The sequence below is a fragment of the Rattus norvegicus genome, chromosome 5 (genome assembly GCF_021556685.1).
Source record: "Rattus norvegicus strain SHRSP/BbbUtx chromosome 5, alternate assembly SHRSP_T2T, whole genome shotgun sequence".
NCBI lineage: Eukaryota > Metazoa > Chordata > Mammalia > Rodentia > Muridae > Rattus > Rattus norvegicus.
The window spans coordinates 20,081,079-20,107,603 of record NC_141538.1 but is presented as its reverse complement, the minus strand read 5'-3'; the positions used below and the strand labels follow the sequence as shown (position 1 = coordinate 20,107,603).

The 26,525-nt window shown below is 41.8% G+C and overlaps 1 protein-coding gene across 2 annotated transcripts in view; it reads right to left on the bottom strand.

The window, feature by feature from the left end:
* The window catches only part of Rgs20 (regulator of G-protein signaling 20), a gene marked incomplete at its 3' end in the record, with an annotated part of 597,802 nt that overhangs the window by 257,781 nt on the left and 313,496 nt on the right, over positions 1-26,525 (bottom strand). For both annotated transcript variants that reach the window (NM_001402015.2, NM_001127495.3), the window contains 2 exon segments: positions 9,921-9,926; positions 23,074-23,141.

Below are 26,525 nucleotides of genomic sequence, written 5' to 3'. Positions count from 1 at the left end.
CCTATTGTTGAGAGAGAATAGGATTATTTCCAATTTAAGATTACTATAGAATAGGGCTACAATGAAAAAGTAAACATAACCTTGGGAATACACTGCTCAATTGTTTTGAATACATATGTGTGTGTGTGTGTATGTGTGTGTGTGGTGTATTATGTGTGTGTGTCTGTGTGGTGCATGGGTGTGTGTGTATGTGTATGAATTTGTATGTGTGTATATGTGTGTATATGTGTGTATATGTGTGGGGTATGTGTGTGTGTCTATGTGTGTGTGGGTGTGTGTGTATGTGTGTGTGTGTCTGTGTGTGTATGTGTATATATGTGTGTGTGTGTCTGTGTGTGTATGTATATGTGTCTGTGGGGGGGCTGTGTGTGTATGTGTGTGTGAATTTGTATGTGTGTGTATATGTGTGTGTGCATGTGTATATGTGTGTGCATATGTGTGTATATGTGTGTGTATGTGTGTATATGTGTGAGGGGTGTGTGTGTCTGAGTGTGTATGTGTGTGTGTGTGTGTGGGTGTATGTGTGTGTGTGGGTGTATGTGTGTGTGTGGGTGTGTGTGTATGTGTGTGTGTGCATGTGTATGTGTATGTTTGTGTGGTGTGTGTGTTTGTATTTATGTGTGCATGTATGTGTATGTGTGTGTGTGAGTGTGTGTATGTGTGTGTGTGCATGGAACTGTTAAGTCTTGAAGAAGGCACACACTTGAATTTACTAATTCATCTCAGAGAGGTAGTCCTGCTAAGGCCATGCTCAGACAGCAGCACATATACTAGCAGTAATTTGTCCCCTCCTCCCTCTATCTACCCCCTCCTTCTTTTCTTCCTCCTCCTCCTTCTCCACCACCAATATCTCCTCTTCTCTCTCCTCCTTCTCTTCCTCTTTCTCCTTTTTCTCCTTCTTTTCCCGTTTCCTCCCATAAAAATTTCACATCATTGTGGCTACAATTAACGAGCACCTTGCTGTGCTCTTTTGGACACTATATTACTGGAGTCCCTTTTCTATTAAATACTTTCCAATGTCTCTCTTCCTCATATGGGCTATTTATTTTCCTTACTGCTTTCTCTGTTTCACTTTTGAAATTCATTTTTGGGGGAAGATCATATAGTACAATTTAATACAAATTATGTATTCCCACTCAATATCCCAGAAAACTCCAAAATGGTGTAGAGTAAAAATGTAGGAAATAAAAAAATAGAAATATTAGAAGAAATAACATGAATGTAGGAACTCTCTATTGTGTTTTAGGGAGGTTCTGACAAAGCAATGCTGAGCCATCCTCTTAAACAATCAAGCCATGTGACAGACCTGGTGTAAAGATAATTTATTGGCTGGGAAAGGGAAGGAGACCAGGAAGGGAAGGAGCCCGGGAAAGAGGTAGAGACAGAGAAAGGGGTGGGGACAAAGAAGGACAGAGTGAGAAAGACAGAGAGGAGGAAGAGGTCAACCGGGAACATGTGTAGAACAGAAAGAGTGAAGAAGAAGGAGGTAGAGAACAGGAGATGGATAGAGACAGAGAGCTAGGGTAGCCTAGCAGTTGCCTCTCACCTGGCAGATGGCGACACAAGCTGTTTCGAGGTAGTTGTTAGGCAGAGCCCAGTAGAATTGTCATAAGCTAATAATGACCATAGCTCCAAATGGAATGACAGTAAAGAAACCACAGCCCGGGTCTATAAAAACATCACAAACTTTCTGTAGGAGCAATGACAACAAATCTCCAGGAGGAAAAGCGAAAGACAAATGTCAGCCGGAATGAACAGCAGGGGTTGGGACTTTGTAAAGCAGAAAAATGTTCAAGATACTTAAAAGACTGAGAAGAAACAAAAATAGTTTAAATTACATTGCTAGAAACATGCATAACAGTTCGCAGAAAAGAAAATGAGCCAGTTGCATTTGACTGTACAAAAGACTGCGCAAATTCATTCAAATGCAAAGTGTCGCCAGGGTGACCCTATTTGACTCCTGAGACTGAGAAAGCTTAGCAAGCCACCATTTATAAAGTTACAAAAAAGTAGGCTGCTGCTAGTGAAACAGAGATCAGAATGATACAAGCCCTCCAGAGAAGAATTTTGCAATCGTGGATTAAACTATGAGCTCACAAGCAGCCGTTTCGGATCTACTAGAAGGCCACGTACACTGTATGAAAATGATGCCCTATAAACCGAATCAGAACAAACGGAAACTTTCTCTACTAAAAGACTAGCAATAACCATGTTACCCAAGGGAACAAAGACTCTGGGGTGGGACAGCTCCATACTGGTGTCCACGTGGTGTGAGGCATGACAAAAAGTCTCGCCAGAGTGTTCAACCTAACTTCATCACAAGAAAGTGATCAAATCAGAAGTCTAAGATGTGGGGTACTGTAGAGTACTATTGCTTTAGACTCTTCCAAAAGCCCAATTCAATTAAAAAAAAAAAAAACCAAAGGATGTGGGACAGTTCTAAATTTAAAAATGCTTTAACATTTGTGTGTATCATCTTATTTCAGAATGTTAGAATTGGTTATAGAAACGAGGAAACCACACAGTGGGGAAACCACGTGTAAAAACAAGCTGCTTCTGAGACCAGAATTTGTACAGAATGGGAAGTGCTGAGATGTGTCTGTCTGGATGAAGTACATCTCAGTGTACCAAACAATGAGGCAGAGAAGGGACCACACCGCCTGGCCCAGTTTGTAGAGTAGAAAGATGCCTTTCTTCTTGCCCAACCTGAGCATTATTGGTTTTAGGTTCCTTGGGCATTATTATGTCTACTTCAGCAATGGCCTCATGGACAAAATTAAAACCCCTTGAAGTCCCTTATCAAACAAACAAGCTTATTAGCTAAAAAATGTGGCTAGAGAGCTAGACGGAAATATTACTGTGCTCACCACAGCAGTGAGAGACGCCATCCAGATGTTTCCTTGGGTCATGATTGTACCAATCACCATCCCAGCAAACAAAAACTTCACAAACTAGATGTTGAACAACATACAGAAATGTGAGTAGTTATATTGGTTTGATGTTAGTTACAGAGAGCACACCTGAGCCCCTGAGATATATCCTGCCAAAAGAGGACTGATCTCCTGAACAGACAGCCCTACTGTGTTGGGAAATGCCAACAGGGAGGTGTTGAGGGAAACACAGTTAGCGGTGCTGGGCAGGTGCATTGTTCACCCCAGCAGGAACTGAGCAGAAGCAAACAGCAGCATCAGATGCCATGGAAATGAGATCACAGCACAATAGTTGTAGTAAAAGCAAAGCATGCTGGGACACATCCAGAAGGAAGAACAGCTTCTTCTCAGGCAATGCCTAGCTGTGGAGACAAATGAGTTGTTTGCTCTAGGGAAGGCTGTTCGCAGTTTCTAACAGGAGTTAAGTCCTTGAAGTAAGTGTTTGGGAACTCAGGAGGTGCTAACAACGGGATAGTGCCTCACCCCATCTCTTTTACTTCATTTACTTCAAGTGTGATCGTTTGTAATACATAAAATGAAATTTGAGAGAGCGAGCAAGAAAGGCTGTAACAGTGCATCTCTGTCCCTGCCCTAACTTAACAACCTCACGGGTATCAGATCAGCTTTTCTTGTGAATCCATGTGGCTACAGAGGCAAAAGCATTCACACGTCTTTGCAAATCTAATTGGAAATTACCTTGTAAGTCCTGTCCCTCTTTTCCTGTGAACTCTCTTTCCCTAAACCCTTGGCCACCTGCCCTACTGGGTACTCCTTGCCCAGAGCTGCTTCTGGCACCCTTGCAATCTTCAAAAGGCCCATAGTGTTAATGAAGATTTTATCTAAGATGCAATCCTTTGGTAGTGGCAAAGAGCTGTGGGTAACATGTATAGCACAATAATATATACAGCATGACAATCCCTTCAGGGTACTAAGAGTCATGTTAAAATCAGTAGCTCCTGAGAAGAGAATTAAGACTGAAGACTGGGGCCCCTACAATGGCAGCCTGTGAAACTGAGGAAGACTCTCTTATTAACCTTTGGGCCACTAAAGCCATTTAAAAGTCAATACTAGGCCTGAACTATAGCTCACTGGTAGAACACTTATTTAACATACTTGGACTCTATGTTCAATCCTTATTTGTGATTGTCCTTATTCTTTATTTTCTTTTTGTATATTTGCTTAAGAATTGCAATTATGGCTGTAGATGTGTCTCAGCAGTTAAGGGCACTTGTGTTCTTGCAAAGGACTTGCACGGTGCCTCATGACCACCTGTAACTCCAGTTCCAAGGACTTCAATGCCGTCTTCAGACTCACGTTCTTCCACTTCTGTTGGTGAGAGCCTATACTAGAGTATAGATGTATTTGTTCATGGTGAACAAAAGAGGAGCTTGTCCTTCCCCCTAAACCCCACACACACACACACACACACACACACACACACACACACACCCCATTCCCTCTTGTGAAATGTCATTTACTCCTCTCTTTGCTGAGTGTGCCCTCCCCAGCTACCTCCATGTATAAGTATTTGATCCACGATTAGTGTTAGATGCCACATGGTAAGAATAGAAAGAACTGCTTGCAGCCATCTCTCCAGCTAGGAATCTGCAGTCACCTGGGTAAAAAGGGACACCCTGGGCATCACTGATCCTGTTCACCATCTACGATAGCTGGGAAATCTGTCTGTCTATGGAATTCCTTACATTCATAGAATTCCTTACATTGATAAATCACTTATCTGTGGTAAATGTTGCATTATATATGTGGCTTAAACTATCTCAAAACTATAAGTAATATATTTTTAAGTTCTAATATGCATGTATTTTACTTTTTTTAGTTATTTGATATTGTGTTAATCCTGAGATTTGTCACAGAAAAACCAATTCCATTTTGTATCGACTTTAGAGCAAGCTTTATTAAATATTAAATACCAACCAAGAGATGGAATTTTGTCAGGATCAGTCTCCAGAATTTACTATGAGGCTTTTTTTCCCCCACAAACTACAATTCCCATCATTCCAGGAAATTACCTGGTCCATTAACATGTGGGGCTTACAGGTTAATTTGAGGCAGTACATTAGGACAAGTCACTGTTCAACTGGGGTGGGTTTTTTGTCATTAGTATATGAAATAGTACTACATCGTACAACCAACCCTGATTGATTGAAGAGTGGTGCTTAAGCCAGGGTCTTCTCTTTGTAGAAATCTGAATCAGTGCAAATACTGTGTTCAATGTATGGACAACACTTCTACATTCCATCTGTCCACACATCAGTCTTTTGCATTTCTACTGACATCCCTTCATCCAACACACACACACACAAACACACACACACACACATACACACACACACATACACACACACACATACACACACACACACACACACACACACACACACACACACACACACACAACTTATTCTGTTTCCCAGGGTCCAAAAATTGTTCTTTCCCATCCATTCTCACTTTACAACTAGGCAAATGGCAGATCTTGCCAGTAACCAAGTTTACTTATGTTCAGTTTTTGCAAGACAAAGTCTAAACTAGGTAGAATGAACACGCAAGGCCTTTCAAGACAGACTACTCCAAGCTGCTCCAGCATTTCCCTCCATCCTCTGTCCTTTCATTTGGCTGATGTTCATCTATTCTGTGGAGGCTAAGACACCATTAATAGTGAGCCATGCCTTTATTTAGTGGCACACTAAGAGGAAAAAATGACTGCCAATCAAATAGGGACATGCTGACTTAGCCCAGTTCCTCAGAGGAAAGGATCTCTAAGCAGGCATTGACTGAGGGGGGTTCTCCTGGACAATGAACGTAAGGAACCAGGGTATCAGGGCAGGCAGAAGAAGTGAGCTACAGTGGAACAGAAATAGAAACCTTGGCAGAGCCACATGAGTCTCTGAAGGTGGAGAGCCCCTACGCTGTCTCACACAAAGTCAAGGCAGCTGTACTTTTGTACCTTACATAGTCTCGGTCTGTGTAGAGTGCAGCCTTAGCGGAAGTAGCTCCCTCCAGTAGAAAGTAAATCTCAAGAATAATTGGCCAGCTGAGAGCTGACCTCTATACAGTGTTCAGGAAGACAGAGCAGGATTCACTCCATCCACTGGATTGTTCTTATGGACAATCAGTCTGACATAACTCAGCTACTGCCTGTCTGTGACTGAGTTATTTCTGCTAACATCTTTAAAGGTAGGTGGGCTTTGTTGTAGTGCAGGAGAGGAAGAATCATGAGCACAAATGATACTTTGGGGGTTATTTTGGACCATTTCCATAGTGTTTTAATGTGAAGCTTGGAAGATTATCACACAAGCAACTGCACTATTCACTTCTAAACTTCATCTTGCAAAACCGAAACTCTGTACTCACTTTGTGTTCCTTCCCTCCCATTCCTGGTCTGCAGGATCACATCAGATGCTGGTGTCCACCGTCCTGTTTTCTGTCTTTATGGATTTAACAGTTATACATAGGTGGGATCGTGTGTTGTTTATCTTCTTGTGCACATCTGCTCCACTTAGGTTCTGTCCTCACGCCTCACGCAAATATCCTTCCTTCTCAGGACCAAATATCCACTCTATGTGTGCATTACTTTTTGTTTTTCATCCATCTGCTGTAGACATTTGAATTACAGTGGCCCACCTATTGAATATCCTAAATAGTCTGCTACAAAAATGTAAAACACCTCCCTAGATGCTGAGTTCAATTTTCTCGTAGTTGGTCAGTGAACAGGATCTTCCAGCAGTTCCATTTTTAGCATCTTGAGCACCACATTTGCACTATTATGGTTCCACTGACAAAGTTCCCCATCTGCAGCCCTAATTGGTTGGTTGGTTTTGGGTACTTGCCACTAAAATTGTTCAGAGGTGATATTTCACTATGACTTCTTAACTCTCATTAATAATATTGAATGTTTTCTCATTAACTTGTTGACTTTTTGTATTCTATCTTAGAGAAAATTCTATATAAATCCCCTTCCTCTTCTCTCTACTCCATGAACCTTTCCTTGATAAGGTCTCACTATGTAGCTTTGTCTGGCCCTAAATTGGATATGGAGGTCAGGTTGGCCTTAAACTCTGCTTGCCTCTGACTGGTGAGAGCTGGGACTAAAGTTGGGTGTGGTATATGCCACCAAACCCAGACTCAGTTTACTCTTTCTTTTGCAGACAAAAATCTCACGGAGCAAGTATGGCCTTGAATTTGTGGTCTTTACCATCCAAGAGTCAGGATTGCAGGAGTGTACTTGATTTTTTTTTTTTTTTTAGAAATATAATCTTCAGACTTGGCTTACTGATATACGCCCATCATCTCAGCACTCAGGAGGCAGAGACAAGAGAATTACAAGTTCAATGTCAACCTGGTTTACATACCAGCAAGGCTTAGAACTTTACATAGCAATGCTTTCTCAAAAGTAAGAAGGAAGAAAAATAAAATCCTAAGATTTGTTTTCAGCTGTGCCAGTTTTTCTTTAAGATAAAACAAAATTTTCATCTCCGTCTTATAGTATGATTCTCATCCTTAAGAAATCCCTTACACTCACTGCTAAAATCATTAAGCAATGTCCTCGATTTAATCTTTAAGGTTGACTAGCCAGCACTGAGTCACTGTAATCTTCGGGGTCAGACAGGAAAAGAATTGACGTCATTGCCAAATACCACTGCATAAGAATCTGAGAGCATGGCAGCTGAATGACACAGTTGTGTGATCAGGTGTAATGAGCAACAGCCCTGGCCAGGCAAGCTAGAAGGCCTTGGCTCTTCCCTTACCCCTAAGAATGCCCTGGTGAGGTTCGAGGAGCTGTGACTCTCTCTGACATAAACCATCTCAGTGCGTTATCAAGATGTTTCCTCTCTCACACAAGCCAGCTAGCTGGGGACAAGTGATGACTTGGCACGTGGTATGCTCCAGGGACAAATGAAGTAGGGGATGTATCACACAAAGGGGCTTCCACCACAAGTCTCAGCCCGGTAAGCAGCTAAAAACAGAGCCACATAAAAATAAACCTTCAACTTCTCACCCCAAACAATAAAGATGGTTTCCAGAAAATGATACAATCTGAACGGCCTTGAACTTAGCTGGCTCCTTTCTCTGGCTTTTACTTTTCAAAATAAAAAACAAAGAAGAAAGAAAGAAAGAAAGTAGACCTATTGGCCAAGTTAGTTTGTATCACTAAACTGTAACACAGAGCAAAACAGCTACAAGGCAGGAACTGCGGTATCGGGTGCATTTGAAACAGTTACTATTATTTACTAACTTCCTCTCCCAAATGAATGTAAACATTTCCATGGCAGAAAGTGATAACAACATCCAGCTCAACTTCTTTTCTGCAGTCAGGCCTGGAACTCACATTTCAGCTTCTGCCTCCTAAGAGAAGGCTTACAGTATTTATGGGCGCACTGTCATGCCTAGCTTACAAGCCAGCGGTTTTTTCCCCCTTTTTTATTAAAGGATTTTTTTATTTTTGAGATTATAGTATAATTGCATCATTTGCCTTTCTATATGGCCCTTGCTCTCTTTCAAACTCGTGGCCCATTTTTCTTTATTTATTGTTATATTCATATATGTATGTGCATATATATTCATAAATATGTAAACACAACTTGATCAGTCTATATAATGTTATTTGTATGTTTACATTTCAGAGTTGTTCAGTATTGGATAACCTACTGGTGTGCTCTTCCCTGGGGAAAGCTGCTGTCACTTCCCCCTTGCTGTCACATCCCTCCTGTCACAATCCAGTTTTAGTAATCTACATCAAAAAACCCCAGTTCCAATCACAGATAACTTTCTCTCTTTTCTCTTCCTTCTCTTTCTCTGCAGACTCCTCCAAGTTAAATAAAAGAAAGGAAAACCATGAGATGGTTGTCTGAGGTTGGAGATGCAGGTAAGCATATTCATCTAAATGTCTCAAGGGCCGACAATACAGTGTGTACAGGCAAACCCAGGGACCAGCGGTAATTCATAAAGAATCATGCATTAAGAACAGCATGAACCTGGAGGCAATTCACAGCCCCAAAATACTATTCTAAAGTATTGCTATTTGTCCTGGATGTCTGTTTCACTCCATAAGGCAGGAGCAACACGTATGTACCTTTGATTCTCACAAAAGGGAAGACCCAAGCTGCCCCTGAACCTTCACAGACTCTGCAGGAAGGCACCAAAGGTCTAGGTGCAAATGTATGTCTGTTGTCATTATCGAACTCTCAGCCTGTCCAGTCCCCAAACCATTCTAAGGCCCTGGCCACATCTGGGAGGAAGTGAACAAGGAAGATCACAAGCTTCCAACCACAGCCCAAGTTTTAACAAGGAGCAGTTCTGACAGTTGTGCAGAAAAGCATGGAAAGGCCCTTCCAACCTCCGTCCCAGATGGAACTCCGCCCACTGTGTCTTCATTGGTTGTTCTAGAAGATTGACATGCTCAGGTGAACAGATGCTGAGACTGGAGAGAGAGGAGCACAGAGTCACCCAGGAAGTATAGGAGAGCAGGACTGAATACACCCCCCAGACTACTTTTTGCTTAAAACAACTGTTCTCCTCTGTGTGCGGAAAATGTTAAAACCATCGCAGTCCTAGAAAATAGGCAAATAGTTTTAAATCTACATACAGTTGGTGGGCAAGACTGTTTTAGGAATAGATTCTCTGCGGGTGTGAACAGATTGAGATGAGATCCTGTGTGATTAAAACGGGTCTAAATTCAACATGACTGACCCCCTGAAAAGAGAGGTTGAGACACGACACAAACACACACACAATTAAATGTAACAACGAAAACCGTTCCTCTCAAACCAAATGGTCTTGTGCAAAGCATACAGTGTTCATTTACAGCTTTGTTTTCAAGACAAGGCTTCCTTGTGTAGCCCTGGCTGTCTGGGAACTCGCTCTGGCTGGCCTCAAATTCACAAATCTACCTGCCTCTTCCTCCTTAGTGCTAGTGAGAATTAAAGGCATGTGCCATTTATTTACTATATTTGTAAATCAGATTTTAAATTTTTGAACCTTTAATAATAATAATAATAATAATAATAATAATAATAATAATGACCTTGATAATAATAACCGGAAAATAATTCAGGGATGTTTCAAATTGCAGCACTGGGGCTTTCCCCCTTTCCCTTCCTTTATTTATTTATTTATTTATTTATTTTTATTAACTTGAGTATTTCTTATGGGTGTTCCCCTCCCAACCCTCCCACCATTGCCGCCCTCCCCCCATAGACTAGTTCACTGGGGGTTCAGTCTTAGCAGGACCCAGGGCTTCCCCTTCCGCTGGTGCTCTTACTAGGATATTCATTGCTACCTATGGGGTCAGAGTCCAGGGTCAGTCCATGTATAGTCTTTAGGTAGTGGCTTAGTCCCTGGAAGCTCTGGTTGCTTGGCATTGTTGTACTTTTGGGGTCTCGAGCCCCTTCAAGCTCTTCCAGTTCTTTCTCTGATTCCTTCAATAGGGGACCTATTCTCAGTTCAGTGGTTTGCTGCTGGCATTCGCCTCTGTATTTGCTGTATTCTAGCTGTGTCTCTCAGGAGCGATCTACATCCGGCTCCTGTCGGTCTGCACTTCTTTGCTTCATCCATCTTGTCTAATTGGGTGGCTGTATATGTATGGGCCACATGTGGGGCAGTCTCTGAATGGGAGTTCCTTCAGTCTCTGTTTTAATCTTTGCCTCTCCCTTCCCTGCCAAGGGTATTCTTTTTCCTCATTTAAAGAAGGAGTGAAGCATTCACATTTTGATCATCCGTCTTGAGTTTCGTTTGTTCTAGGGATCTAGGGTAATTCAAGCATTTGGGCTAATAGCCACTTATCAATGAGTGCATACCATGTATGTCTTTCTGTGATTGGGTTAGTTCACTCAGGATGATATTTTCCAGTTCCAACCATTTGCCTACGAATTTCATAAACTCGTTGTTTTTGATAGCTGAGTAGTATTCCATTGTGTAGATGTACCACATTTTCTGTATCCATTCCTCTGTTGAAGGGCATCTGGGTTCTTTCCATTTTCTGGCTATTATAAATAAGGCTGCGATGAACATAGTGGAGCACGTGTCTCTTTTATATGTTGAGGCATCTTTTGGGTATATGCCCAAGAGAGGTATAGCTGGATCCTCAGGCAGTTCAATGTCCAATTTTCTGAGGAACCTCCAGACTGATTTCCAGAATGGTTTTACAAGTCTGCAATCCCACCAACAATGGAGGAGTGTTCCTCTTTCTCCACATCCTCGCCAGCATCTGCTGTCACCTGAGTTTTTGATCTTAGCCATTCTCACTGGTGTGAGGTGAAATCTCAGGGTTGTTTTGATTTGCATTTCCCTTATGACTAAAGATGTTGAACATTTCTTTAGGTGTTTCTCAGCCATTCGGCATTCCTCAGCTGTGAATTCTTTGTTTAGCTCTGAACCCCATTTTTTAATAGGGTTATTTGTTTCCCTGCGGTCTAACTTCTTGAGTTCTTTGTATATTTTGGATATAAGGCCTCTATCTGTTGTAGGGTTGGTAAAGATCTTTTCCCAATCTGTTGGTTGCCGTTTTGTCCTAACCACAGTGTCCTTTGCCTTACAGAAGCTTTGCAGTTTTATGAGATCCCATTTGTCAATTCTTGATCTTAGAGCATAAGCCATTGGTGTTTTGTTCAGGAAATTTTTTCCAGTGCCCATGTGTTCCAGATGCTTCCCTAGTTTTTCTTCTATTAGTTTGAGTGTGTCTGGTTTGATGTGGAGGTCCTTGATCCACTTCGACTTAAGCTTTGTACAGGGTGATAAGCATGGATCGATCTGCATTCTTCTACATGTTGCCCTCCAGTTGAACCAGCACCATTTGCTGAAAATGCTATCTTTTTTCCATTGGATGGTTTTGGCTCCTTTGTCAAAAATCAAGTGACCATAGGTGTGTGGGTTCATTTCTGGGTCTTCAATTCTATTCCATTGGTCTATCTGTCTGTCCCTGTACCAATACCATGCAGTTTTTATCACTATTGCTCTGTAATACTGCTTGAGTTCAGGGATAGTGATTCCCCCTGAAGTCCTTTTATTGTTGAGGATAGCTTTAGCTATCCTGGGTTTTTTTGTTATTCCAGATGAATTTGCAAATTGTTCTGTCTAACTCTTTGAAGAATTGGATTGGTATTTTGATGGGGATTGCATTGAATCTGTAGATTGCTTTTGGTAAAATGGCCATTTTTACTATATTAATCCTGCCAATCCATGAGCATGGGAGATCTTTCCATCTTCTGAGGTCTTCTTCAATTTCTTTCTTCAGTGTCTTGAAGTTCTTATTGTACAGATCTTTTACTTGCTTGGTTAAAGTCACACCGAGGTACTTTATATTATTTGGGTCTATTATGAAGGGTGTCGTTTCCCTAATTTCTTTCTCGGCTTGTTTCTCTTTTGTATAGAGGAAGGCAACTGATTTATTTGAGTTAATTTTATACCCAGCCACTTTGCTGAAGTTGTTTATCAGCTTTAGTAGTTCTCTGGTGGAACTTTTGGGATCACTTAAATATACTATCATATCATCTGCAAATAGTGATATTTTGACCTCTTCTTTTCCGATCTGTATCCCTTTGATCTCCTTTTGTTGTCTGATTGCTCTGGCTAGAACTTCAAGAACTATATTGAATAAGTAGGGAGAGAGTGGGCAGCCTTGTCTAGTCCCTGATTTTAGTGGGATTGCTTCAAGTTTCTCTCCATTTAGTTTAATGTTAGCAACTGGTTTGCTGTATATGGCTTTTACTATGTTTAGGTATGGGCCTTGAATTCCTATTCTTTCCAGGACTTTTATCATGAAGGGGTGTTGAATTTTGTCAAATGCTTTCTCAGCATCTAATGAAATGATCATGTGGTTCTGTTCTTTCAGTTTGTTTATATGATGGATCACGTTGATGGTTTTCCGTATATTAAACCATCCCTGCATGCCTGGGATGAAGCCTACTTGATCATGGTGGATGATTGTTTTGATGTGCTCTTGAATTCGGTTTGCCAGAATTTTATTGAGTATTTTTGCGTCGATATTCATAAGGGAAATTGGTCTGAAGTTCTCTTTCTTTGTTGTGTCTTTGTGTGGTTTAGGTATAAGAGTAATTGTAGCTTCGTAGAAGGAATTCGGTAGGGCTCCATCTGTTTCAATTTTGTGGAATAGTTTGGATAATATTGGTATGAGGTCTTCTATGAAGGTTTGATAGAATTCTGCACTAAACCCATCTGGACCTGGGCTCTTTTTGGTTGGGAGACCTTTAATGACTGCTTCTATTTCCTTAGGAGTTATGGGGTTGTTTAACTGGTTTATCTGTTCCTGATTTAACTTCGATACCTGGTATCTGTCTAGGAAATTGTCCATTTCCTGAAGATTTTCAAATTTTGTTGAATATAGGTTTTTATAGTAAGATCTGATGATTTTTTGAATTTCCTCTGAATCTGTAGTTATGTCTCCCTTTTCATTTCTGATTTTGTTAATTTGGACGCACTCTCTGTGTCCTCTCGTTAGTCTGGCTAAGGGTTTATCTATCTTGTTGATTTTCTCAAAGAACCAACTTTTGGTCCTGTTGATTCTTTCTATGGTCCTTTTTGTTTCTACTTGGTTGATTTCAGCTCTGAGTTTGATTATTTCCTGCCTTCTACTCCTCCTGGGTGTATTTGCTTCTTTTTGTTCTAGAGCTTTTAGGTGTGCTGTCAAGCTGCTGACATATGCTCTTTCCTGTTTCTTTCTGCAGGCACTCAGCGCTATGAGTTTTCCTCTTAGCACAGCTTTCATTGTGTCCCATAAGTTTGAGTATGTTGTATCTTCATTTTCATTAAATTCTAAAAAGTTTTTAATTTCTTTCTTTATTTCTTCCTTGACCAGGTTATCATTGAGTAGAGCATTGTTCAATTTCCACGTATATGTGGGCATTCTTCCCTTATTGTTATTGAAGACCAGTTTTAGGCCGTGGTGGTCCGATAGCACGCATGGGATTATTTCTATCTTTCTGTACCTGTTGAGGCTCGTTTTTTGACCAATTATATGGTCAATTTTGGAGAAAGTACCATGAGGAGCTGAGAAGAAGGTATATCCTTTTGCTTTAGGATAGAATGTTCTATAAATATCCGTTAAGTCCATTTGGCTCATGACTTCTCTTAGTCTGTCGACATCACTGTTTAATTTCTGTTTCCATGATCTGTCCATTGATGAGAGTGGGGTGTTGAAATCTCCCACTATTATTGTGTGAGGTGCAATGTGTGTTTTGAGCTTTAGTAAGGTTTCTTTTACGTATGTAGGTGCCCTTGTATTTGGGGCATAGATATTTAGGATTGAGAGTTCATCTTGGTGGATTTTTCCTTTGATGAATATGAAGTGTCCTTCCTTATCTTTTTTGATGACTTTTAGTTGGAAATTGATTTTATTTGATATTAGAATGGCTACTCCAGCTTGCTTCTTCTGACCATTTGCTTGGAAAGTTGTTTTCCAGCCTTTCACTCTGAGGTAGTGTCTGTCTTTGTCTCTGAGGTGTGTTTCCTGTAGGCAGCAGAATGCAGGGTCCTCGTTGCGTATCCAGTTTGTTAATCTATGTCTTTTTATTGGGGAGTTGAGGCCATTGATATTGAGAGATATTAAGGAATAGTGATTATTGTTTCCCTTTATATTCATATTTGGATGTGAGGTTATGTTTGTGTGCTTTCATTCTCTTTGTTTTGTTGCCAAGACGATTAGTTTCTTGCTTCTTCTGGGGTATAGCTTGCCTCCTTATGTTGGGCTTTACCATTTATTATCCTTTGTAGTGCTGGATTTGTAGAAAGATATTGTGTAAATTTGGTTTTGTCATGGAATATCTTGGTTTCTCCATCAATGTTAATTGAGAGTTTTGCTGGATACAGTAACCTGGGCTGGCATTTGTGTTCTCTTAGGGTCTGTATGACATCAGTCCAGGATCTTCTGGCCTTCATAGTTTCTGGCGAGAAGTCTGGTGTGATTCTGATAGGTCTCCCTTTATATGTTACTTGACCTTTTTCCCTTACTGCTTTTAATATTCTTTCTTTATTTTGTGCGTTTGGTGTTTTGACAATTATGTGACGGGAGGTGTTTCTTTTCTGGTCCAATCTATTTGGAGTTCTGTAGGCTTCTTGTATGCCTATGGGTATCTCTTTTTTTAGGTTAGGGAAGTTTTCTTCTATGATTTTGTTGAAGATATTTACTGGTCCTTTGAGCTGGGAGTCTTCACTCTCTTCTATACCTATTATCCTTAGGTTTGATCTTCTCATTGAGTCCTGGATTTCCTGTATGTTTTGGACCAGTAGCTTTTTCCGCTTTACATTATCTTTGACAGTTGAGTCAATGATTTCTATGGAATCTTCTGCTCCTGAGATTCTCTCTTCCATCTCTTGTATTCTGTTGGTGAAGCTTGTATCTACAGCTCCTTGTCTCTTCTTTTGGTTTTCTATATCCAGGGTTGTTTCCATGTGTTCTTTCTTGATTGCTTCTATTTCCATTTTTAATTCCTTCATCTGTTTGATTGTGTTTTCCTGGAATTCTTTCAGGGATTTTTGCCATTCCTCTCTGTAGGCCTCTACTTGTTTATTAATGATTTCCTGTGTTTCCCTAAGTGTGTTCATGTCTTTCTTGAAGTCCTCCAGCATCATGATCAAATATGATTTTGAAACTAGATCTTGCTTTTCTGGTGTGTTTGGATATTCCATGTTTGTTTTGGCGGGAGAATTGGGCTCCGATGATGGCATGCAGTCTTGGTTTCTGTTGCTTGGGTTCCTGCGCTTGCCTCTCGCCATCAGATTATCTCTAGTGTTACTTTGTTCTGCTATTTCTGACAGTGGCTAGACTGACCTATAAGCCTGTGTGTCAGGAGTGCTGTAGACCTGTTTTCCTCTCTTTCAGTCAGTTATGGGGACAGTGTGTTCTGCTTTCCGGCGTGTAGTTTTTCCTCTCTACAGGTCTTCAGCTGTTCCTGTGGGCCTGTGTCTTGAGTTCACCAGGCAGCTTTCTTGCAGCAGAAAATTTGGTCTTACCTGTGGTCCCGAAGCTCAGGTTCGCTCGTGGGGTGCTGCCCAGGGGCTCTCTGCAGCGGCAGCAACCAGGAAGACCTGTGCCGCCCCTTCCGGGAGCTTCAGTGCACCAGGGTTCCAGATGGTCTTTGGCTTTTTCCTCTGGCGTCCGAGATGTGTGTGCAGGGAGCAGTCTCTTCTGGTTTCCCAGGCTTGTCTGCCTCTCTGAAGGTTTAGCTCTCCCTCCCACGGGATTTGGGTGCAGAGAACTGTTTATCCGGTCTGTTTCTTTCAGGTTCCGGCGGTGTCTCAGGCGCAGAAGTCCTGCCGCTCCTGGGCCCTCCCCCACGGGAGCCCAGAGGCCTTATACAGTTTCCTCTTGGGCCAGGGATGTGGGCAGGGGTGAGCAGTGTTGGTGGTCTCTTCCGCTCTGCAGCCTCAGGAGTGCCCACCTGACCAGGCGGTTGGGTCTCTCTCTCACCGGGTCTGGGAGCAGAGAGCTGCTGCGGGCCGGGCCCCTTCCTTTATTTTTATTGTACACTTTTAATTTAATTGCACTGATTGTTGATTACGATTCCTGCTCTTAGAGAAAATAGAAAATCACACACCCCTCATCTCCAACATGTGCTGCAGCCTTTTATCATTAGCTAAGTTTTCTAGGAGATATGCTGGTCTCTTAAAATAACTGGGGTTTTATTCATTTCTTCTTATTCTTACTCAATTTTGCTTTTCAATTTTCTAAAAACACACATTCCTGTCACTCGTGCCGTCAGCCACTGGGTGACAGGCTGATGAAAGATGCCTGGGTTAGTACAGGCCCTCCAGTAAAATGGTGACTGCGTTGGTGGGCATCAGAACCTTCATCTCCAACACTCCAACACTGAGAACATGCACATTGTCACTGATAAGAGGCTCATAGAAAAGACGATGGAACACTGAGAAAGCTGAGGCTAGCCTCTGACTCAGGGTAAGTCCTCAAAAATAGCATTATCTTGGGCAGTGGTTCTCAACCTTCCTAATTCTGTGACCCCTTAATACAGTTCCTCATGTTGGGGTGACCCCCAAACATAAAACTATTTTTGTTGCTACTTCACAACTTTAATTTTGCTACTGTTATAATTCATAATGTAAATATTTTTCGGAGATAGAAGTTTGCAAAGGACTTGTGACCCACAGGTTGAGAACCACTGATTTAGGGCGATGTCATCTACAACAATAGTGGTATGACGAAAGGGGAATACTCATCTTTGATATGTTTCATATTTCTGGCTACAGAATGTATTTAACATTCATGTTTCCAAATACTTATTTTTATGTGAACTAATGGTCTCTGACTCATTTTTCAACTTACATCTTTTCCATTTTGCAGTAGTAGAGCAGTCTGCATTCTGCAGAAATGGTGCTTTTAATTTTTAATTTCTTTATTTTATGTCTCGTTTTTCAGGATACAGTCTCATATGGTCAAAGCTGGCCTTGAACTCAAAATACATATGCCTCAACCTCCCAAGTACTGGAATAACAGATGTGAGCCTGTTCTGGATTTCAAATTGTGCTCTTTCCCCAGTTCAGCAATAACTGGGTAGTCATTTCTTTAGGACTGAGTGGCAGAATCAAGTGGGGTTTCCAGTGAGCTGTACAACCAAGAGCAGAAACAATCAGAAGTCTGGTCCAGGAGCTAGGGTATGATTCTTGGCTTCATTAGGACACAACCCCATTGTCATTCCCAGGCATTTGTCTGGAGAACTATTATGAAATAATTTTTAAGACAGTCATTTAGGTTAAAAAAAAAACAAGGATAGTTGTATTTGATTTTATGTCTCATATTTGATATTGCATCATAACTTTGGGTTCAGTGAGAGATTTTGTCTCAAAAAAAAAATAAGATGAACAGCGACTGAACACCAACATCTGGCTTTCTCATGTATAGGCTCATCCATGAACACAAAGCAGATAGTTCAGCTTCTCTAATAAAGTGTGCCCAGCCATTCTGATTTCTCTCTATATTATCTATTGTCACTTTCAATAGCAAAGTGGAATAGACAGAAGGAAAAAATGCATGGCCAGGCCTGGTGACAACTCACCTTTAATCCCAAATGGAGGCAAAGACAGATAGATCTCTGTGAGTTCGAGGCCAGCCTAAACTACATAGAAAGTGCCAGAACAGCTAAGGCTACATAGAGATACCCTGTCTCAAACAAACAAAACAGAGAAAGAGTGAAAACACATGACTCACACAGTCTGAAAGAGCAACTATCTGGCCCTCTATATACATGTTTGTGTGTGTATGTTTGTGTGTGTGTGTGTGTCTGTGTGTTCCTCATTCCCAAATCATAGTTCTTCTTTCCTTCCCTTCTTAAAAATAATGAGAATCATATCACAACATTTCTATGGACCTGTGGGGTGACAAGCTGTGAAAGGTACCTTGATTCCTGGTTGAGATAGGTCAAATCCTCAGGTAACCCTAAAAGTGACGGCAGGTGCATTCCCAGTCTCCCAGATCAAGGCCTCACTAACTGCAGCCCCCACAAACCCCTGTAGAGAGGTTTGAAACAGACCAGTCATGTAGGTCAATGCCCCACACCCCTCCTCCACAGCTGAGGACATGGCCACAGGTTACATAGGCTCAAGACAGATCAGTCATAGAAACAGGACCATATCCCAGAATATGTAGATGAGGTCTTCCCAAACTCTCAAGCCAAACCAATAGAAAGTACCTGCTGTCAGACACTGACCCATTCCAAAAACTGTATTTAAGAGTCGTATTCAAAATTAAAGGTGTGCAGGAATTATTCCATCATCTGAGAGCTTCTGTCATAAGAACTGTAACACTAACACTGTTGCTTGGGGAAAGAGATCTGCTCTCCCAGAAATCACTGCCAAAAGCTCCCTGGCACCCCTCGCCGGCTAGTCAGTCTCCTGCTGGCTCAGCCCTGCCTGGGCAACCAAAGCGCCAGTGGCAGAAAGGAACAGAACCAGCAATGGAGGTGGGAAAGCTGTTCCCCCTCCCTGCCTGAGTTCTCTCCTCCCTCACCTGAACTCATGCACCTAACTGGGCAAGAGATCACTGTAGAAAGCCCCCCAGCTCCAGATCCCTAAAAGGACCCACTGTGTGACAACATTTTACTTTAAGGGGACACTGTAAGTAGAAAATTCAGCAAGTGTAGGCAGCTTAGATCATGGAAGTCTCTGGTCCATCCATGACAAGACCTTAGAGAGGTCACACTCTAAGTTTTGGCTTTTTCTAAGCAACACACAGGTCATCTTCAGAACAACCCAGTTCATAATTCTCTGTGCCCTCTTCGTTATGCTTGTGGTTTGAGCCAGAGTAGTTGTCCAGAAAGTTAACCAACAGTCTTTGTGGTCTTAGAACAGCATGGTCAAAGGTCTACTCACTATGAGTCAAGCATTTAATGTGCAACCTTTACTTCACAATGCATTTGTGCACAAATATGTAATCTCCAGTGGTAAGCAAAGAAGAGACAGACACCTAAGCCCTGCTATGGTATAAGTGTACGATTTGTTGTGAAGAACACTTATTGTTTCCACCTAGGAGAATGATTCCATGCTTCTTCCTTACAAGCCCAAACTGAAGGAGTGCCCTATATCTGCTCTTGTGTTCTTCCAAGTCTATTCCCTTATTTCCCGAAACATAGATTTGAGAGTTGGTCCTAGTTAGTTTTGTGTCAATATGACATACATGAGAATAAGGACCCTCAGTTGAAGAATTGCCTTGATCAGACTGGCCTGTGGACATTTACTTTATTGATGATTGACACGATGACTGAGATAGACATGGAAGTGCCCAGCTCACAGTGAGAGGTACCATTCCTAGGCAAATGGTCCTGGGGTTGTTAAACAAGCCCAAGGGAGCAAGCCAGTAAGCACTGCTCCTCCATGGTCATTGTTATAGTTCTTGTCTCCATGTTCCTGCCTTGAGTTCCTGCTTTGCATTTGGCTTCTCCTGATGATGGACTGTGATGTGGGAGTATGAACCAAATACTCACCCACCCACTAGTTTATTTGGTCAGTGTTTTTTCACAGCAACAGAGCATACCTCTCAATAGCCAAGTTACACCGGGATCTTTACACCCTTCAGGTAAAAAGCTCAAAGACTGTACTTACTGATTGAAAGTTTGATGGGAATGAAATAAAAGGAACTGTATGCCCTGCATCTGCAGAAAGTTCTTGACCAACCTTTTGTAAACAGGGCACTCACAGAGCATGAAGTTTGGCATTTTTACAATTCCCCAGGTCTGCCAATCTCTGTTCTATATATAAAACAAACGCTCAAACTATATGTAGGCGCTGGGAATTCAGACTCAAGTTCTCATTCTTGCACAGCAAGCACTACCCACTCAGCCAACTCTTTAGCCCCAAGTTCCAAAGACTTTGTATAAAAGGCAAGAAATGGAAGGATCTGTCATTAAGAGGAGTCAGGGGGAGCAGGGCTCGCCTTGAGTTTCTGGAAGTCTGTGGGAGAACAGAGAGGGAACATAATTCACCAAGAGGGTTTAACTCCAGAGAAACTTAAACACTACCTAGAAAATGCCTTTCAAAGTCAGAGTTAGAACAACTAAAGAAATCTTTGATTTTTTTTTACATAAAATATATTTGAAAGATTCTTAATTCCACCTGTCTTATTTTCTTAGGAGGCAAAAATATGTAAGATGTTTTTGCAGGTACTTTTCAGTACCTATGGTATTCTGGGAGAGAAATTCTTATCTTGGCTCTGTTGTTTACAAGATAGGTAACTAAGTATAAACCTGACTTCCCTGTGCCTCTCTTCGGCATAAAATGAAGATAACTAGATTGTGACGATTGAACGTGAAAATAAACGTAATGTACTGAAAGGCCAAGCACCCCAACTGCCACCTGCACCGCCATGATGAAGCCGCCAGATGCCTAGGCTCCGACTAAGCATGGTTTAGACCCAACAGTTGCTGTAACAGGAAGAGGGAACCTTTAGAGCCCAGAGCGGAGCAAACTCGACTGAGTGACACGGGCATTCCAGTCAGCATTTATGCTATCATTAGCACTTCCGTAAAGGATGAATAGCTAATGCTCAGGCGGCTAGAGATCATGCTTGGAAGGCATTTTCAGGAATAGACTGGCTTCTGTTTTTCTCCTCATTCCTTCTACCTTCACAGGGAGAAGAAAAGGTGATCCTACTCTTGGATCCCTCGCTGTGTATTCCAAGGGTCCTGAAGATCAGGATGTGGCTCCAGTTTGGTCATAACTAAGAATATGCCACGAATAATACAATTTGCATTAGTGGGAAAAATGCACTCAATCAACTACCATCCAGACAACCATCCAACTTATAAAATATGTTGTCATTCCAAGAAAACTCTTAGTAAAACAAAGATTTTAAAGAGCTGGATCTCGGGGCTGGAGAGAGAGCTCAGCGGTTAAGAGCAATGGCAGTTTTTCCAGAGGTCCTGAGTTCAATTCCCAGCAACCACATGATGGTTCACAACCATCTGTAATTGGATCAGATGCTCTCTTCTGAAGATAGCTACAGTGTCTTTAAAAAAAACTTTAAAAAAAGAGTTGAATCTCTTTAGTGTTATTATCAAATATGAGTCTTGGTTTTCAGCTACAGTTCATGGTCATTATCCACACACATTGTTCCTATAAAGCACATATATATATGCTTATAAAATAACTGCAAAAATGGTCTTGTAGAAAATTATAACACTGGATATCAATACTGTGTTCAGGTTTATGCTACAAGCCTTTTAAGAAGCCTCTCTCTCTGGTAGATTAAATTTTTTGGAAAACTCAGATCAATATGTTCCCCTATGAGATGAAAAGAATAAGAGTGTTTATCGGATACAGTCAATTGTTTGGCCTGGAGTCTCATTATAGGCCTGGAGAAACTGGGGAGCAAACGTATTGAAGCTGACCCGCTTTACGGTCACAATGTACTCCTCCTCATTTTAACACAGCCAGGAAAAGCCTTGCTGTGCTTTAAGTTGTCAAACTACTGAAGCTTTAGGTGATGAATCTACTACTTATAAACAAGAGGCTGTGCTCATTCGTATAAGTAGAAGGCATGAAAGCTTTCTTCATCTTAAACACTATGACCTACTAAAGAGGACTGTAAAAAGATTAGGACTGTGCTCCAAACTTTGTCTCCAAATTTCCTTCTATGAATACTTTTGTTCCCCCTCTAAGAAGGACTGAAGCATCCACACTTTGGTCTTCCTTCTTCTTGAGCTTCATGTGGTCTATGGATTGTATCTTGGGTAATATCCGAGCTTTTGGGCTAATATCCACTTACCAGTGAGTACATACCATATATGTATTTTTGTAAGTGGGTTACCTCACTCAGGGTGATATTCTCTAGTTCCATCCATTTGCCTTCATGAATTTCATGAAGTCATTGTTTTTAATAGCTGAGTAGTACTCCATTGTGTAGATGTTCCACATTTTCTGTATCTATTGTTGTATCTATATAGCTTCTGGCTATTATAAATAAGGCTGCTATGATCCAGCCCATACACATACAACCACCAAACCCAGACAATATTGCTGATGCCAAGAAGTGCATTCTGACAGGAGCCTGATATAGCAGTCTCCTGAGAGGATCTGCTAGAGCATGACAAATACAGAGGCAGATGCTAGCAGCCAATCAATGAACTGAGAATAGGGTCTCCATTGAAGGAGTTAGAGAAAGGATTGAAGGAGCTGAAGGGGTTTGCAACCCCATAAGAACAACAATACCAAGCAGCCAGAGCTCCCAGGGACTAAACCACCATCCAAAGACTACACATGGACAGACCCATGGCTCCTGCTGCCTATGTAGCAGAGGATGGCCTTGTTGGGCACCAATGGGTGGAGAAGCCCTTGGCCATGCCAAGGCTCGACCCCCCAGTGTAAGGGAATGTCAGGGCGGGGAGGTGGGAAGGGGTTTGTGGATGGGTAGGGGAATACCCTCGTAGAAGAAAAGGGAGGGATGGGATAGGGGGTTTATGGACAGGAAACCGGGAAAAGGGATAACATTTAAAATGTAAGTTAAAAATATCCAATTTAAAAAAAAAAAAAGACTGTGCTACAAATGCTGCACTTCATCAAACAAGGTCGACTGAGAATCACCAGAAGTGCAAAGATGTGAAATCATGAGAAGATGGCAGGCAGGTCCAATAATCAAACACACACACACACACACACACACACACACACACACACACACACAGAGAGAGAGAGAGAGAGAGAGAGAGAGAGAGAGAGAGAGAGAGAGAGAGAGAGTCAGAATAAGCTGGGCTGCTTAAAGAACCAGGGTGCAAAGCTATCCTTCTCAATGGGTATTATGTCCTATCAAGGCCATTGTTTGACAGAGCCCAAGCCTGACAATGTCCCATTGTGGCAGATGCAAGTGAGAGTTCCAGGTCTCTCCCTTCATTTTCAGCCGTGAGAGTTCAGCCATCCTCCTGTGGGCTGCTCTGCACATACACTATGTCTGGACTGCCGGCACACACCACAGAAGCCCTGACCAGGTTTGGAGATATTGGAAATCTTTGTCCTTGTTCTGATTTTGATAAAATATAACGACTACTGCAATCATTCCCAGAGAAATGACATAGGAAAAGTCGTCTGTAGAACTCCCTCCTCGAGCCTCCTGTTTTCCTACAAAGCCATGATTGGAGCTACAAGGATATACCACAGACAGAAGATGCTCAGAGGATTTTGTACAAATATATGATGGCTTGAAATCTCCATTTTTAAAAGGAACTTGAAGACCAGCTCCAGTTACTTGCAAGAGGTTTGTTTGGCTTAGCTAAACCTGAAATGGATAGTTAATCACTGCATGGATTTTTTTTTTTAATGCTTCATGAATTTGCATGTCACTCTTGAGCTCTTTGTCTCGTTCCAATTTTATTATGTCTGCTGCTCAGTGAACATCACTGAATGCATTTTTAGTTCCTGGCCTAAAACAACAAAACCTATAGGCACACAACTACTAGCTGTAGTTCTTGATTTCTGCATCACGTGAGATCTTTGTAACTTGCACTATTCATAGAAGAACGGTAAGAAGCTTACTGTAAATGGCTACTAAGGTGTCACAATGAACATTTTTCTATCCAAACCTAATTTTGGATAACAAGACAGTGACCTTTTCTAAAATTATTAAGAATTTCACAGTGCAAGTTGTCTTATTTTTAATCTGTACATCTATGCTGTGCATTTTTTAAAAGTCCTTAGGCTCCAAATCTTAATCTATACCAACCTCCTGGTTCATTGAGGTGTCATCCTTTTTCCTGATTGTAAAAGACACATATATGCACTATTTCTGACCAAATGTCACATGAAACTTAGACAAATATGGAGTCATAATCCTTCTCTTGACTTCATCGAAACTGTGAAATAGAGTGTGTATTGGGCTATCTTTTCTGCTTAAGAAAACTCTGGTGCTTTTCCCTACCTCTGTATTAATGCCTTTTCTTCCTCTAGCCCTTCTGGGGTTTTAGTAAATGATCAACTCACACCAAGACTTCATAGATTCCCATATTGCACCCAGAATTTCTCTGAACTTAAGTCAGCTCAGCCAAAGTAGAAAGTGACAGTCAAGGCGGAACCCGTACTAGACTCTGATAATACAAAATAAATGAGTCCTGTCTCTTACGGGTCTTTCAATCTTGTGAGTGGATTTGAATTTTAATAAAGGGAAATCAATGCTGATCAAAGCATATGCTAGGGAGGGAGTCTGGGGAGAGGGGCAAGAGAGAGCTGAGTATTCAGCTAGATGAGAGTGGCTGACATCAAATGCAATTCCCTGTGAGTGCTGAGACTGTGGACCTTCAGCTGCTCTCTAAACATTCTAGTGCAAACAGATCACATTCTGTTGGAGGTGAGAGACCAGTGGCCTGGGCTTCCATTAACTGTCTCACAATAGGGCAGATTAAGCCCTCTCTTTAAACAGTGTATTGTCAGTCACTTTATCAGATGTAATTACCTCTTCTAATCTTACAGTAACTTCCTTGCAGGTGCTGGGGGAAGCAGGATAAGAATGTCCCCCATCTTATCTGGGTATATTCTGCCCAGTTGAAGGCTGCAGGAGTAAACTTTATTAAGCATTGTCCTGGCTCATCAGGTGGTGTCAGCCTTAGAGGCCAGCTAATCCAAGTCCACCTCTGAATTGTGACTTGGATGGGCCTGGGTCACTCTCTGCTTCATCAGATGCCTGAAGCTGGCCACCTCAAAGGCACTTGGCGAAATGTGGCCTGGCATGAGCCTGGTTTACTCAGTGTGGTCACATGACCCATAGTCACCTTGAAGGCAGTCTAATTATATGTGACAGTTTATAAGCCTGGAGCCTGGCAGCATAGTGTTGTGATTCAGTAAAAACCACCCTAGTCTGATCACATGGTCTAAAGCCAGAGGTGGAGAAGTGGCCATGTGGGAAGCAGAGGTTGCCATCTAGCATTTCCTACTGTGAGTAGATTAAGAAGAAGGAAACTTCATTGGGAACATTCTGCTATACATAGGGCATGAATCCTAGATATATTTACTTTCAGTTACATGTATATGTGTGCATGAGTGCTAAACATACATACATAATATGTGAATATGCATGCATATAAATGTACACACACATGCACGTGCCCCCATGGAAGACAGAGGACAACCTACTTAAAGTTGCTTTTCTCCTTCCACCATGTTGAGTCCTGGAGATTAAACTCAGGTCATTAGACTTGCTAATGAGCACCTCACCAGGTCCTAATACCTTTTTATGGGTTTTAGTTTGTTTTGCTTTGTTTTGCTTTGCTTTGCTTTTTTTTTCTCTTTTTGCATTACATCCCAACCACAGTTTGCCCTCCCTCCACTCCTCCAAGTCCTCTCCCATCTCTCCCCCTCCCCGAAATCCACTACATCTCCCCGTCACCCTTCAAAGTAAGTTTAAAAACCAGCCCTCCCAGGAATATCCACTGACCGTGACCTAACAAGTTACAATAAGGCTAGGTACAAACCCTTATTAAAGCTGGACAAGGCAACCCAGTAGGAGGAAAGGGATCCCAAGAACAGGCAAAAGAGTCAGAGTCACTCCATTCCCACAAGAAAATCCCACAAGAACACCAAGCTACATAACCATCTACAGGCAAAGGACCGAGGTCAGACCAATATAGGGCAAGTCTCTGACTCTTTAGGCTCTGTGAGCCCCGTATGAGCCCTGCCTAGTTGATTCTATGAGCCGAGATCTCATCGTGTCCTCAAACCTCAGGCTCCTACAATCCTTCCTCCCTCTCTTCTACGGGGTTCCGCTGGCTCCCTTCAAGTGTTTGGCTGTGGGTCTCTGCATCTGCTCCCATCAGTTGCTGAATGATGCCACCCTGATGGCAGACAATTGGACTAGTATAGCAGAACATCATTAGGAATCACTTCATTCCTTTTTCCATCACTTTTTTCACTTTTTTTTTACTAGTAGTATTTGGTTATCCTGGGTTCCTGAGCTGTATTGTCTCTGGTTCCTGGCCATCCAGGCACTGTAGGTGTGGACTCTGTCTCATGGTATGGGCTTCAAGTTGGACTAGTCATTGATTGACTATTTTCACAAGTTCTGCACCACTTTTACCCCAGCACATCTTGCAGGCAGGAAAGATTGTTAGGTCAAAGTTTTTATGGCTGGATTGATGT